This window comes from Anas platyrhynchos, chromosome 15 (genome assembly GCF_047663525.1).
Source record: "Anas platyrhynchos isolate ZD024472 breed Pekin duck chromosome 15, IASCAAS_PekinDuck_T2T, whole genome shotgun sequence".
NCBI lineage: Eukaryota > Metazoa > Chordata > Aves > Anseriformes > Anatidae > Anas > Anas platyrhynchos.
The window spans coordinates 13,710,515-13,726,765 of record NC_092601.1 but is presented as its reverse complement, the minus strand read 5'-3'; the positions used below and the strand labels follow the sequence as shown (position 1 = coordinate 13,726,765).

Sequence of the window (16,251 nt, the reverse complement as noted above, 5' to 3'; positions counted from 1 at the left end):
AACTTCATTGTTGCTTAATTATTTTCCAAAATAAATTAAATAAAAACTGGAATAGCTAAAACTTGAGTAATGTTGCCCCAGAGTTTAATGCGGTCCAAACACTTCACTAAAAATTTAGGTTAGTTGTTTTAGATTTTAGATTAGTTTTCCTAAGTGATTCCTGAGAATTTTTTTTTTTTTTTTACAGATTTCTCTCAGCTTATAACTTTGAGAATATTTTTCTAGATTTTCAAGGTAAATTGCAGTTACACTGAGACCTGGGAAACTAGTCTTTCAAATAAAGGAAAAAGTTGCGGTCTGTGTCTTAGTTCATGAAGACGTTGAGTTTGCCATTACAACTTATTACATATTTTTAATTATACTCTATCTTTTCTTACTATTTTGAAAGAAATTATTAAAATTAAGAGAGAATAATACCTTATATCCTTTCTTTAAATGTTATAAGAATTCTAGAATTTATTTTTTTCCTATTGGGAAAAATATGTAGTATATTATATATATAAATATTTATATATTATATATAAATGTATATAATATTTTTTCCTATTTGTGAAAAAATTGAGAATACGGTGTGATATTTGATCATGAATCATCAAAATGGCACCCAGACTCCATGCTTCAATGCAACCGGCAGTTGCATAGCTGTTTGCAACTTCAACTTAATTGAATGTTGCAATAAGGTTTCACAACGCCACTTTCTACCACTTAGTTTTTAAGAATCCAGTTGCTTACTATTTGAAAATCCCAATTAGGCTTCTGAGAGGAGACTTTCAGTTCTCCCCACTCCTAGCTTTTCCTAATCTTTCACCATATGACATCTCCTCCATGCCCCGGGCTAAGCTATCTGAGCAGCACATCCATGGATGTTGTTTGAGTTACGGGAGGTGCACCTCCCAGTCATAACACATTCTTATCCCTTTACGTAATGCTGCGAACTGGCGGCCTGATTCAATCATTGACAGTCTTTCATGTCTCCTCATTGCGCAATGGTTAGCGTTTTAAATTTTCTCCACCAAGGTCTCTATCTTTTTCCTGCTCTACCTTAGCAGAGCCACTATGGTTCCTGTTCATCATCCAGAGAGCAGTACTGTTCTGCAAATGTTCCAACCTACATGCACACTGTAGAGCCAGACTGTGGGAAGAGTTCATTCTGCCTTACTTGCCTGAGTAGGTTCAGAGCAGGGCTGGGAATGCCGGGAATACGAGTGTTTATGAAAGGAAGAAAAGCGAAAAAGGGCTTTACTGAGAAGTATGATGTCACCGAGATCACAGCCTATTTCTGGAACTAAGCTGTGAAACCCATGATACATTTTGACACATAAATGTTGCCAAGTAAAACTGATAATATATAATTGTTTAATACGGTCACAGCCAACTGTTTTCCAGATAAGGAGCTGAACTCTTCCATGCAATATAGTATTTGTGGAACGTAACACCTAGCTGGTTCCATGCTTTCATTGGCTCTGGGATTACTTCCTATCATATTTAAATAAAAAGACTAGATTATTGGGTACCATAAGAACAATGGATTGCTTAATGGCCTTACGGCACTTATCTTAAGTCAATATAAAAGTTTTGAGTTTCTAAGGCTATGTCAAGGGCAGTGTAACAAGGGCCACATTCAGTGAATTAGTCATTTGTTTATTTTTAATGCACATTTAAGAATCTTATTTGGGGGACACAGATATACTTAGATGATGTAGTAAAATACAGATTATTTTTTTTAAAATTGCCTGTCTGAGAAACAGAATATGATAGAAAATGCTATTATGTTATTATGTGCAATTTGTTCTAGATAAAAATAATGATCAAACAACTTCCTTTTCTCTTTGCCATAGTGCAAATTCCCCTGTGATGGAAGTCTGTTTTGTATAACATCCTTCACAGAAGCTTTGTTCCTAAAAGGCTGACAGGTCTCTGTAATAAAATTACAGTGTTATTAGAAGTAAGTAATACCAAAAAAAGAAGAGATACTATAGAATTGTAGATATGGAAGGGAAGGGATCGGTTCAGATATGAAACAGATAACCCAGAGATGGATGAAAACTGTTCAGAGGGGCTCAGGGCACAGAAGCAAAGAGCTAAGGCCCAGTCTCAAAATGTGCAAGGAACAAATGAGGGAGAACAGGATGAAGGCTGGGCTTGAAAAGCAAGTGGAGCATCTCTGCCACCTGCTAAAAGGCAGACTTGCTGCATTTTAAAGAATGTTCATGTGACCACTTCAGAGTTTCAGAGAACCAGAATTTTTAGTCTATCCTGAATCTTAGAGTGACTATGAGCTTCACATAATAAGTCTCATGAAGTCCTTATTTTAATCATTACAGAAAATAAGATGCTTTAAAGTATAAAGTCATAAAATCTTAGTTTCTTTACTATTTATTTATTTTAAATCAATGCTGTCTTATCCTTAACTTATGAAATTTGTGATAAAAATAAAATAAAATTAATTTCTTCATGGGTCTGAAGTGGATTGCTGCAGTTAAGTTGTGAATTTGGCCAGTTTACTCTGTTATAGAAAGAAAAATATGTTGTGTGTTTCCTCCAAACACAAAATAACCTCTCTTTAGCACTGACCCTTAACTCTCCCACTGTGTGAGTGACTCTGGCCACAACCACACTGAACTTATGACTTTTATGTTGTCTGAAGTTCCATAAACAATTCAGATTGGAGCAATTTGTGTTGGTGGCATTCCCATTTCCTTGAAAACAGCTTTTCTGTGGTGACAGGAGGGCAGCAGTGCAGAAGCAATGCTGTGTTATCCCTGGAGTGGAGTGTGGGGGTCTCCATGGCCACACCCTCATGGAAGCATGGAGGTACCTGCACAAGGCTACTGTGGCTATGCCGTGTTTTGCCAGCTGCTCGCTTGGTTTCCAGCACCAGCTTGCAATACTCATCTGCCCTTAGCACACAACTTCACTGCCGTGGAAAGTGATCTGATGGGGTGATCAATGAGCTCCATCAGACTGCTTTGCATGTACTTAAGCAAACAACATACAAGAAAGAACCACCTTGAGCCCAGTTTTTCCCACCAGCTTGTCTCTTCACCTTGCCCAGCACTGCCTGAAGGCGAGCCTGTCTTTCTCTTTTCCCATCCTTGATATAAAGAATCACTCCACTTCACTGAACTAACAGATAAGCTTGGACTCTGTTGTCCTCTGGTTTCCTGACTTGAGCCAAAGCTTCCTGTTATTTTTCTACTGTACACTGATTTATCTTTTGCTTTCTTGAGTAGCACTTTCCCATATAACAGGTCACAGGCTGAATGGGAGCATGGAAGTGGGCTGCCAGAAGCCATTTATAAGCATTGTTCTTCCTTACCCAAGACAGAATATTAATTCCAGAGGTTTCAGTATAGCTGCCAACTCAGCATCAGCTGAGTGCTAACCTTTACCGTGCACAGAGCAGCAGTTTGCTGGAGACCAGCTAATACCAGAGTGCAGTCTTGCTTGCTGAAGCTTGGATTTCTGTGTAATTGGTTCCTATGTTATGGAGCTTACAAGGTCCAATTACATTCCCTTGCTGTAGCAGGTGCCTTTCCCTTGGCATGGTGCTGAGCCTTACAGCCATGTGTCTCCCGTTCCGTAAAAGCTGGAGGACCAAGGTTCATCCACCTGTGTCCTTGGGCCTCCTGTCTCCTACTGCTTGGCTGCAGGTCTTCGACTGACAAGCCCATACAAATGCTCATCACAACAACTTGGGCAGAAGTTAGGCAGATGAATGCTGACCTTATTAGAGGGAGAAGGGAGAATTAAGGGGAAGGAAGAATCACCATTCTGTGATTCTGTGAAACATCTTAAGGACTGGTGTAAGTGTACCCTGAACTGGTCTGGCTGTGTGATTCCCATCAGCAACAGTGTCACAGACAGAAAACATGTGGGCATTTCTGCCATTCCTCAGCCCTCAGCAATCTGATCACTTTGGTATTTCTTGAGAGTCCAGCCTCTCTCCGAGGGACTTGAAAAGTTCATAAAAATCAGCAGGAATTAGGGTTGGTCATTTTTCCCCATGGGAGCACAGCTGGTAAGCGCTGTCAGGTAAAATGAATAAATAAATCAGGAAGAAAACGGTAAAAAGATAATCAACCCAAACTGCAGTCATTGGTTCCCCCACCTCCTGAGGTTCCCCCTGGTCAGTGTGGGAGCCAGCACCCTGGATAAAGCTTTGGGGGTGGTGGGAACCACTGTTGGTAGCAGTGGGTCTCCAGCATGGGATTTGTTTGGGATGGAGAAAGTGCCTGTTCTGTCCATGGCTGACCTGCCAGGCATGGCTCTCCTCCACCCCGCACCTCCTTCCTCCTTCTGTGCCAAGAGGCAATTCCACCATTTGTGTGTCCACAGCCTGAAAAAGCAGGTGGAGGCCACAAGCAGGAAGAAGAGAGAAAAAGCATTGGTGACCAGAGTAGCAGGGCTAAAACTCTTAAAAATGTTAGCTGTGCAGTACTAGAAGCAGCAATTCCTTTGGCACAGCAGCACAAGGCCAGGCAGGGGACATTGCCCAATTCTCACCAACAACCTGGATGGAAACCTCTTCCCCCACATGTTGGGGCAAGCTCCAACACTTCAGTTCAAAGGCACCACCAGCCAAGTGCAGGTTTCTTTTCCACAGGAGTGCGGTGCTCTCACTGCTTTCTTGTGGCTACGAGTAGTGAAGAGGAAAATAATTTGATAAGTCTGCAGAATGTTTTTATTGTCATGTCAACAAAATATTTTCTGCCTCCACAGACTGTGGAAGTACTTAGCATGCAGCATCCTTCCAGTTTTGGAAAACACTTGAAAACCACCGACAGAATCTCACTATTCCTTTTTTTAGCTACATAATGAAAAAGCAAACAAGAAATATGCTGATTCCCAAAATGAGCTAATTTTTTTTTTTTTTCTGAAGCAATTTAATTTTTTAGCTTTGATCTGATACCAGAACCCAGAGGACTTACTTGCTATTTCTAAATAATGAGTCTAATGTTTATGCTCTGAGCCTGAACTTTTCTGGTTTTGGAAAAAATGTGACTTTACATAAAAGTCCTTTGATTAAGAGATCTGCAGTCAGAGGAGTTTTCGATACAATAATGAAAAGGCCTTTCAGATTGCTAACTCGAACACTGCTCAGCACGATATTACTCAAGAAGGGGAGAAGCCGACAGAACAATCACACTATTAGTCTTTGCTTTGCCAAGTGTTTTGTTAGTCATATTCCTGGTAAAATCTCCCAGAAGTGGCTAAGAGAAGCCTTATATCACATGGAGCAATGCATGCCTGATAAATGCACCCTGACCTGGGTGGTCTGTTGCTCTGGCTCTCTCCTTTTATTTATTTTTAACCCTGTTTCATTGAGGCTTTAGGAGGTGATTGTTACACAGAGGGAAAGTGCCTGGAGGAGAAACAGAGGCTATTTCCTCTTGTCATGGTACACATTCCCCTGCAGCAGGGAGGGTACCTATCTGCTAAGCAGGCCCTTCCAAGCAAGACCATACCACAAAGCACAGCACTTCCTTGCTTGCACAATGACAATCACATTCCTTGCCCCATAGGAGTGTTCAGGCATTGGGCAAAAGGGCTGTTGAGCACCTAGTCTCTCCCTGGGCATCAGGAGCACCCAACATCTGCACTTATCCTGGCTCCAGCTGCTGCTGTGGCTGAGAAGGTCACCCCCTGCCCTGGTTGCTGCTCCCCTAGACCTGAGGTGGAAAGAGTGACTTTAGCCCCTGCTAAGTAGGTTGGAGTTTTGAAGTTGAACGCCTGTGTTATTTATGCAGAACTGACACGTCTCTTTGTCCTGAGCCATGTGGCCCAGATTCCAGCCCTTGTATCTACAAAACATTACTCATGTGCGCGCTCCTCTTTCAAGTCCTTGATTCCAATGGGATTACTCACATGTGCACGCATACCGCGACTGTGCGCCTGATCGCAGCTCACGTCTCTGCAGAGCAGGGGTAAATCTTGCTGCTTTCAGCTGATTTACACCAGTATGCCAGAGATAAACATCTGAAACAGGAGTGGCTTGCTGGGAAATGAAAGATCAACCTAATATCTATTTCTCCTCCTCCTCCTTATTCTCTCTCCACATTTCCCATCTCCATTGCCATCAAGGCAGCCTGCGGGAAGGTCTGCTCCTTTGTATCATCAGGGCATTGCAGCATACTAGGGGTTAAAATGAGAAGGCACTTTGATTTTGGAGATTTATTGCCTTCCTCCTGCTGTATTTGTAAAGCTCATCATTACAGCCAGCCATCCCCACCCTTGCAGCTGTCTGTACATTTTTTTCTCTGGTTCTAGAGTTGTACTTTACTTAGGAAATTATAATTATTAAAACACACAAGGTCATGCTCTAGATGAACTTGGAAACTGTTCAAATATGTTTCAGGTTTGAAACTATTTAGCAGCTATGGCCAAGCAGTGATTTCATAACAAAAGAATGGTTAATTTCACACTTCAGATAACATTTCCCCCGGAAAGCGGTAAAGCATGTTAGTACAGAAATTACTAAAGGTCGAAAAGACTGGAGACGCATAATCAGTCATTAGTGCCGATAATGAAATATTAAAGGCAGGCTTGGGGAAGGGGCAGAATGGTATTCCTTCGATGAGTCCATTCCTGTCCCTTACCTTTAAATCTCTATTTTAAGCTTTTTAATTTTCAGAAAGGTGCTGTGACTTGGGGACTTCTAACATGGAACATCTCAAATGCACAAGTGGAATTCTGCTCTTTCTGCAGATGATGCACTTCTGTTTGTATGTCACTGGATCACATTATCAGGACACTCCTAAAATTACAATTTGCAAACTATACTATACTGAACTAGCAGCAAAGAAATCACCAATATCCCACTCCCTGAGTTACATTCCCGTGTTTTTTGGGGCTGAGGAAGGACAGCAGTGGCAGGTGCTTTATGGCCTTTCCAGCAAAATCCATCTAAATTAATCACTGCTTTTCTGTCACAAACTGGGAAAGGGATTTTCACAAAGCAAGTTTTGAAAGATCAAACCTCCTTTGTGCAGACAGCAGCCTGAAATGTTTCTCTGTAAGCCTATGTGAGATCTGTGGCTAAAGCAGATTGATCTTGATTGTTGTTGTTGTGTTTTTTTCTCCTCCAAAAAACCTCAGCAACCCTTCAAAACAACAACAAAAAACTACTGACCAACCAACCAAAAACAAAAACAAAAAAAAAAAGAAAAAGAAAAAAACACCAAAAAAAAAAAAAAGTTAAAAAAAAAATATGAACACAAGACATTACAAATCTTTCCTCAGTAGTTTTCCTCTGTAAAGAGCTACAGCCCAGCCAGGGTCACCCAGACAGCCTCAGCCATGCCCTCAGGTCTCCAGTCTCACCCTGCACTGGGGGAAAACACAAAGCACATTTGACTTTTGCAGCTGGAGCTGTGAAAATCTGCTCAACAGAAAGCCAGGAGGTGACAGATTTTATGAGCACATCTCAGAGGCAAGTGCTATTGCCACCTGCTCGTGCCACTGCCATGGCTGGAGAGTGGCATTGGACTCCACTCTGTGGCTTTCAAGGAAATCAGTGAAACCCCCAGGTGCTTGGGGATTGGAAAGGTGATGCTTCATCTAGGTTACAGTCCTAGCTGAGGGTCTTTTATTTTCTCAGCTTTGCATAGGTATGGACATGCACACAGTCCATCTCTTAATCACGTCCCAGCAGTGGCAATACAGCTGCTCAGCAAGGATGTCATGGGGCTGAGCCTAATCTTGGAGTTTTTCTCCTTGCTGAGGTATCACATTTTATTTTTCATTTAGAAAGATCTTGCTCATGCCTTTGTAAGGAAAAAGAAAAAAAAAAAGAAAAAAAAAAAAAGAAATGGTAGTGAGCATTCAATGCCAGTTTCATTTTTCATCATCGTTATCAAGCTTTGGATTTTAACTTTGGAATGTCCTTATCTGAAATGAAATCAAATAAGCACTTTGTGGCGGGGGGTCCAACACTCCCTCCTCACCTAAGGGAGCTTGTGCAATGCGGAGCATTTGCCCCACCACTGCATGCTCGGCTCACTTCACCTAAGCTGACACACATACACGTGTACCTACAAGTAGTGCCACATGCACATATATCTGGTAACATAGCCAAACAAAATGAAATGCACGTGAAACCCAAAACACATTTTTTATGACCGGGGGGGGGGGGGGGGGGGGCATGGAAGGGTGTAAGCAGGGCCCCTTTCTCCTGACTGACATGAAAACAAGCTCTGCAGGACAGCAAGACCCAGGAAAGAGTTTCACATCATCCAGCCTCATGGTCCATGTGCTTTGGAAGAAACTTACCTCCTCTGGCTTCTGTCAAAAGCTGGCACAGGAAGAAAAGGGCCCAAGGACCTGCTGATGGACTAATGGATGGGCTAATGCACTCAGGTGCACCATTTTGCCTCGTTTAGAGAAATCAGGCTCAGTTAGGAGCTACACTTGTGTGCCCACGATGTGGACAGCTGGAAAGCTGAAACTGGAGAACAGGCTTGGGCCTGGGCTTGCTCCCAAATATGGATGTGGACACCTAGATTTCTCCTGACACCTTTCACACTGTGAAAGCCTACAAAGAAAAGGAAGTTTATTTCTGCCTCTGCTCCTACCCCATGAGGGATGGACAGAATGAGCCCAGGCAGCATGTCATCTACTTTCTGTGGGGTAGGGAGAGCTCGGCTGAGTCCCACGCTTGGATCTGGGAGGGCTGGCAGCCCTCTGGTTCCTCTGCAGCTTCCAGGCTTTCGTTTCATCCTGAACCTAATGGGTGAATGGCAGCAGAGTTCACGAGGATTTTCAAATGAGCTCAGAGGAGCTTGTTCATGAGAATTTGAATCCTTGGCAAATAGCCCACAATAGCTGATATTTTCCAGTTTATGGGGGAGTGTGTTTTCCAGCTATGCGTATTCTTTAACTTGCATAACCGACACATTATTTTAACGTTAATTCCTCTGCATCCCCTTTGGAAGCATGTGCGCTCTTTGGAAGGACACATGCCCCTGTCTGAAAGATTCATGTTTTTTTCACATGGGTCTCCACTCTCTCACTCTCATGTAGGAAGTTTGGCTGCTGGATAACCTAGCTTGGCTGCATGAGAAGTGGAACTGCCACAGGATGTCAAAATGAAAGGATGAAACATCTAGGAGGTGGGTTAATGCACATAGAAATTAATAGCTGAAGGACCTGACATGGCAAATAAAAGAAAAATAACAAAAAGGGAGAGATGACTGAGAGGAAGCCAAAGAGAAGTCTGTATCAGGTATGTGTTGACGTTGTTCTCCTGACCAGTTGGCCATGGATCTCAATGGACCTACTGCCCATATGCACCCACAACTCTGATTTCTCTGGTTCAGTGCTGCCTAGGCTGCATGTTGTTGTTTGAGTAAATCTTGCTTCTTTTGTCTTTTATAAACATTGGGGCCATTATCTGTGATATTCCACCCTCATGTCATTGAAGAAGAATGTTCTGAAAATGAACTGCTGAAGGCTATAGGCTTAGTAAATACCAAGAGCCAAGAATTGGCTCTCGTGTAAATCCGTTGCCTTGGATAGAGTTACTGCAAGGGTGATGCCCCCCCCAGCCCTATCTTAATCAGTACCATTTCACTCTAATTTCTGTAATAGTTTGGAAGGAGAGATGGGAACAGCTCTTGCTTTTTTTTTTTTTTTTTTTTTTTTTTTTTTTTTTGGCAAAAATGTAGATTCAGCAACATGAAAACGTTTTGTGAATTTGCCACATTTCTGCTGGATTGTTCCTGCTGAGGCAAATAAACACTCAGAAAAAGCATCCTTCAAAACAGAATGTTTTGATTTTTTCAGTCAGAATAGCTATCTTAATATTTGCCACCATTCTTAATGACAACTTAAAAAATAATAATAATAATAATGAAATTTCTCAAAGTTGAAGGGAAATTTAGCATTTTGCCCCAAAGAAGTTATTCTGTTAGACTCAGAGTCAACTGTAAAATTTAGTTGCTTTTTCAGCTAGTTGAAATATGTAAATCTTTGTCTTCTGCATTGATCCATTAATTTCAATATTGTTTTATGAAATTGTCAGAGACACAGACCAAGAAATAACAAGGAAACAGTGATCTCATATGGCTCTACATGGAAGGCTGGGAAGTAAACTGAGTTCAGGTGCTGATTTACACGGTAACAAATTTAGAGTTCGAGTTCTGTAAAATATGATGGGAAGATGAGACCATCTGGTCCAATGAAGTTCTTCATCAATATGCTGCCTTTACACTGCTGCTTCAGCTTTCAAGATGTTCCAGATGTGGCACAGGCCAGAATTTGCTGGTGCTATGTCAATATATCAATTTCAAACCTCCTCAGTTTGTGAAGTTTGCACCTAAACTGCTATGTCACTTCTTCGCAGTGTGAGCAATAAGCAGAATTGTGTAGGTACAGTGTTTAAGCAAGCCTTGGTATCATCTCACTTACATTGGCCTGAATCACGGCACTGTGCTGCTGTAATCACAATAGCTATAAATATGACCCTGGGGAAGTCAGCTGTCCCTCTTCCAAAATCAGGACTGGAAATTCAGCAGCAATGCCTGATTTGGGAAAGGTTACTTTTTCTTGGATTTCCTTGCATGCCAGGGACCAACTTAAGAGCCAGAACTTTACCCTGACTCATACACAGAGGTTGCTTTGTTAAACAATATCAGTTTCACTCCATTGCTTCTTCTTCCAGAAGCAATGAACTGACTACTTGAAGATGAAAAGTTGTACAAGCCTGTACAAACAACACAATTCAGAGCATAATTTGCAGAAATTTAGTTTAAAACCAAAGATGTCCCCTCTGACTCATGCCAAGGTTCATTTGGTACCCTTCTTTCACTCCATATCCCTTGTAACTTACAAAGGCCCACCTCAGTGGCAAATAGTTTTCAAAATTTTCATCTGGTGCATCTCCAGATTGTTTGTTTTTGTTTTTGTTTTTCATGCCTGCATATCTTTTGAAATCTCACATTCACAAACTGCTTTGTTGAACCTGTGAGCTTGTGTTTCTTCATCACTGTTGGCAGATTCTTTTGTGATTCTGCAAAACTCAAGAACAGGCATAAAACTGGTGGCTTTGGAGAGAAGTGCCATGCAGTTCTGAAGGGAATGATGGTTGTCTGCCAAATAGTGAAACAAAGCTATCACTACATGCACTTTGCACAGTGCTGCCCTCTACAAAGAAAATTTCAGCCTTTTTGAGGTATAATTTAATGTTTACACTGAACTGCAAAAGTATATGATGTGGACACAAATCTGATCTTATTTCCACTTCCGAGAGGCAGGACCCTCTATGCACTGAAATTAAACCATTATATAAAAAAAAAAAAAAAAAGCAACATCAAGGACAGGGCAATCCAACCATCTCTGTTCTAGTAACAGCTAAAAATACTATTAATCTCTAAAATGATGGACTATTATTTGTTTTTGGATGTACACGTTGGTTTCCAGTTGGGTAATTTTTGTTCAAGTAGTGAAGGCAATACACTCCCATTGTAGCTTATTTCATAGCTTTCTCATTTCATGTTCACTAGAAAAGTGTGCTGGAGAGAAACACCAAAGAGGAAGCATCTTTGGAGTGCATAGTCCAGTGTAGATGGACATGGTTCTATCCATTTCCTATGGTCAGTTTTGGATTGGAACAAAATGAGACAATATAACTCATCAAAGAGATGCTGCTTTATGTGTGGGACTAATTCAGAAACCAAGAGAGGGAGATACTTGCTTGCTCTGAGTAAATAAAGCTCAATTCAAGTTAATGGAATTACACTAATTTGCATTCACCAAGGATTTGCTCCTGTTCTCAAAAGTACCAGCTCACAGTGGTTAATGGGTGCCTTGGCATGGACTTAGGAAAGCCTGAATATTGTCCCAGTCAGTAAGTGATGATATTAAAAATAAAAACAGGATAATATTAAATAGGTAAGCCAATATTTTAGTGTTATTCAAGACACGCAATCTGCAAGATAATTGGTTATTAAAAATATACTAGAACTGGATATTCCAGGTACTGATACAGCCTGTGTTGTGTCAGCCTGATGACATCTAAGTAGGTAATGCACTCATGTCTTGTCAATCCATAGACAGCCTGCTGTTACTGAGCTCCAAAATTGATCTAGGTAACTTTATCATTATGTAAAGGAAGAACTTGATAGGCTGAATGAAGTGCTGTGAACTCCCTGTCTCCATCCATCACCTTGTCCTCAGGACCTTGCTGTCTTGCTTTCTTGGAACTGGCTCCTGTTCAGAAAGAGATTAAGCAGAAAGTCTTCAGACGCAAGATAAAAAGCAGAACTATGGGCCGTGCTTGGCTTTGTTCAGCAACCTCTACCTCCCTTCTTTGAGAAGCTGGACTCTGCAGCTGAACAAGGCGTGAGGTAAAAGAAATCGCAGCGTTGGGGAGAATAGTATGTGCTGGCAAACGTTCAGTTACAACTGTGTTAACAAGCGGATGTTGTTCAGGGGAAACACGGTAATCAGGTTTATCTGTACACTGTCCCTGTGTAGGTTTCGCAGCCATGTCCCCTTGTCCCTGCAGGATTTGGCTGAGACACCAGCTGCTAACAATGGGAATAACTGGGCACTGTGTGCTGCTGGTGTCAGCCTGACCCTCCTTTACTCTTTTATCACTATGTTAACTAAACATATTTATTGTAAGGAAGTTCCAATAGATCTAAGTGTTTCCTGCTGCCTGAAATACTTTCTGTCCAATCCAGCTGAGACAAGAGTAAAACTAAGAGAAATGCCCAAGGAAATCAGGGATTTCTAATGCCCTGTGTGATGGCCAATCAGATAAGGTGTTCATTAAGGTCTTGCATGCTGGGAAGGGACTTAATACTGAATACTGGCAGTTGCTTAACACTACTTGATGTATGAAAAGGGAAATTTTTTGGAAAGGGTCACTGTCTGCTAAAAGACCAGCAGTAATGTTTGTAAAGCAGCCTAACAGCACACCTAATAATATATATATGCCAATAAATCATTTGATGGGCATGATTTAAATGACACTCAACTAAATAGTGGTGCCTAAGGACAGCTCCAGATGTGGGTAATGTGAGGCTGTGTGGCCCTTGTTATCTTTTGGTCGGGATGAAGAAATTGGGTGCACATTGCTGAGTCATTGCTGGCGAGCACTGTAAGGTCTGTAAGGTAAAATATAAAGGCACTGTTGCTCACACAATCAGCTTGTACGTCTGCCTTTGAATCTACTTTGCCTATGGCTTGGGCAGCAACTGATGGCTGTTTTATTCCTGATATATTAATATGGGCTCCTGAAGTAATGATTACAGTGTCTAAGGAGGAAATGGGGTCCTATGGGTATGGCTGACATCTTCTTTGGATGTGTTGTTCAGTTATCTAAATGATGAGTAGAATATCAATCAGCTGTGATATAAAGTAGCAGACTACCAAATTGCCTTAACATTTTTTTTTTTCTAATATTTGAATATCTTCCATGTAGAGTCTTCGGTATGATCACAGCCCTTGGAGGAAAAAATGATTCTTTTAAAAGCACAAATACTAGATCAAGGACTTGATATATCCAAGGGATCTTTTTCTGCCCTGAGCAAGGGTGAAAACTCCAAAGCTCCAAAGCAATGGAAATCTCCAGAGATGTCCACGCCAAATAGGTTCTTGCCTGTCCTTATTCAAAAGGTAAATACAAAATCCTGAAGGCATACCCTAGAATTTCAGCTCTTACATATTATTTCATGTGTGGTAATTGTTAACCTGTTTAAATGAGTCAGTTTCAGTAAGAGATTCCAGTGCTATTCCTCTCTGATCCTTCCTGTGTGATTTATATTAATTGTTCAGGAAAGCCAATATAAAAATACTGGCCCCTTGAGACCACAGGCTTTGTGGCAGTGGCAAACACAGCACAAATAACTGGTTGTATATGGCTTAGGAGTGGGCATGTACTCTTACGCAATTCAAGTGGCCAGAAGCAGAGTATTTTACTCTTTCAGCTTAGGGCATCTGTCCAGGAATTACATGTTAAAGGGTTGAGAAGTGAAATCCACTGGAGTTACTGATGTGCTGTTGTTGTTGGACTCGCAGGGAAAGATTTCAGCCAAGATTCCTCCTCAGACATAGAGATCAATTTAACTGATGGCTCCTTTCTTGGAATCATATTGCATCAAACATTTGAACTGCAGACAGTTCCTGCTCTGAAACAGGCCCGATCTGCGTACACAGACACAGCTACTGCGGGGAAGGCTTTGCACTGAGCAGGACACAATCGTGGATGCTTGGACCAAGCTCTCAGCCAAGGTGAACTGGCATGGTCTTATGGAGATTTCTGCAGTTCACAGTGGCTGTTTGACTTCTTAAGGGCTACCTGAGGATATAAGGACAGATCGTGGAGTTTGGGACAGATAGGGTGGATTCATAGGCAGAGTGAGGCTCTGTGAGTTGCCTGAGATGGTGCAGTCTGGCCTTTTGTTTTCATGTGTTTGCCCCCAAGCAGAGGCAGCAGTAGGTGTTAGCACAGCTATTTTAAAATCTGACTTAGGTGATGTTTCATTTCACCCAAGCACCTCAGTTACCCCCAGATGTTGATGGCAATAAGAAGTGCAACAGCCATAGCCTGCTTGCCAGAATGCAGATGGCCACCACCAAAACAGTAGCAAAAGAAACTGGGGAGAGGCCAGGTGGTCCCTAGAGGCATAGCAGTGTGCTACTACAGCTGTGAACGCAAATGGGTGATGGCAGGGTTAAAGTGCTTTATGGGGGGCTTTCCTGCTAAATCTGCACCTGTCTGCTCATACATATCTGCACAGTAGATTGAGTGCCTGGGACATATAAATAAACTGCTTCCTGGCAGGTCATTTGAGATGGTGTAGGATGGTATGTTTTTATATCATTCCTTCCAGTTCTGGAGATATGAGCTGATCTAATCACTGAAGATAAGCAACATCAGGTCTGGTCAGTATAGAGATGTGAGGGATCTCCAAGAAAAACACAGGTGCTCCAGGAAATGCCGTTGCTGATCCAGCACTGCAGACAACGCTGCATGGAGCTTCTGGATCATGGCTGCAGCGGCAAAAAATCCTTCAGGAGAGCCATAAATCCCTGGCACTTCTCACAGGAATGGGGTGTTAACTCCTGTGTGCATGCTGTCATGTTGTAATTCCTGTATGAGAGAGGAGCTCCAGCTCCACGCTTCATCCCATGCTACAGCTGATGTACTGGCGTGACTACTATGAGTGCTCTTGGAGCCCTTCGCCACGGCTGTAGCATGTGTCTAAGGTGACACACAATGTGCATCATGATTTGTCTGCCTAAAATACCATCTGCAGCCTGTTCCTTGCCCCTTCTGCTGCCCCTGCACAAGCTGCACACTGTGGCCAGTGCAAATCAGCACCCTGCTCCGCCCTAGGGGAGGATGAATGTCAGTATTGAACTCTTACTTCTGCACAATGGAAGATGATAGAGGTTTATTATTACCTCTTGAAATGATGTTGCAATATTGGTCAGTCAGCACTAGCAACTGACTCCGGATTTATTCTCCTTTCATGTTTTGGGAGAAATAGATGGCAAAGCAGTACTTTGGAGAGGAAGTAATTTATTTAATTATTTTTTTATTTTTCTTCTAGAAATTAGACTGGTAGAGAAATATCTGACCTTACTGGAACATTTAGGCAACTTTTGTGTTTTGAAGTCTCCCTCATTTGCTAAAAAAACTCGAATGTTGCAATTTTCTCAGTTCTGAGAATATAGCCTTCTGTGAATTAACATTTCACAGAAGCTGCAATTATGCGTTTTGGAGAAGGAAAAGGTGGGAGGGAAAAAAAAAAAAAAGTAAAGAAGATATTCAAAGAAATCTCGGAATCATCTGCAGTCCTCACCGGATATGTGAGGATAAAAAGTGGACGCAGTTTCTAGTAAAGTAGCTGTGGCAGTTGATTTCTCCAGACAGAAAAATAGAGCTATATTATGCCACAAGGTAGACTGAACAGCAGCCCAGTTTGTAGTTTGAATGGCTTGGGAGCTTCCAGAAAAATCTTTTGTGTCAAACCTTTACTACTATTGCCACCAAGTGGTGAAATCCTACAAAAGGCTCCTCTGGCTGCCGCAAAATTTATTTCTCCTTTCTGGATTGTCACATATGAACTGTATTCCAAGATATTTAAAGGCAATTATCTGGTACTCCACTTTTAACCAGCAATGTCATGGGTACTCCAGCAACAAAAAGTTTTTGGATCCAGGGGAGCTCCCCTAGCCCCTTTTCCCTGAGGATGTAGATGGGCACATCAAGCAGCGCTCCTCTGCTAACCCCCTGGCACT

At 41.9% G+C, this 16,251-nt stretch overlaps 1 long non-coding RNA gene across 1 annotated transcript; it reads right to left on the bottom strand.

The window, feature by feature from the left end:
* Positions 1-215: 215 nt before the first annotated feature.
* Positions 216-8,345, bottom strand: LOC139998747 (uncharacterized). The gene is made up of 4 exons (XR_011803618.1): positions 8,272-8,345; positions 4,507-4,636; positions 4,256-4,339; positions 216-4,028 (listed from the first exon to the last, which is right to left on the bottom strand). It is a non-coding gene; the product is annotated as an uncharacterized lncRNA (long non-coding RNA).
* Between the last annotated feature and the right edge of the window lie 7,906 nt (positions 8,346-16,251).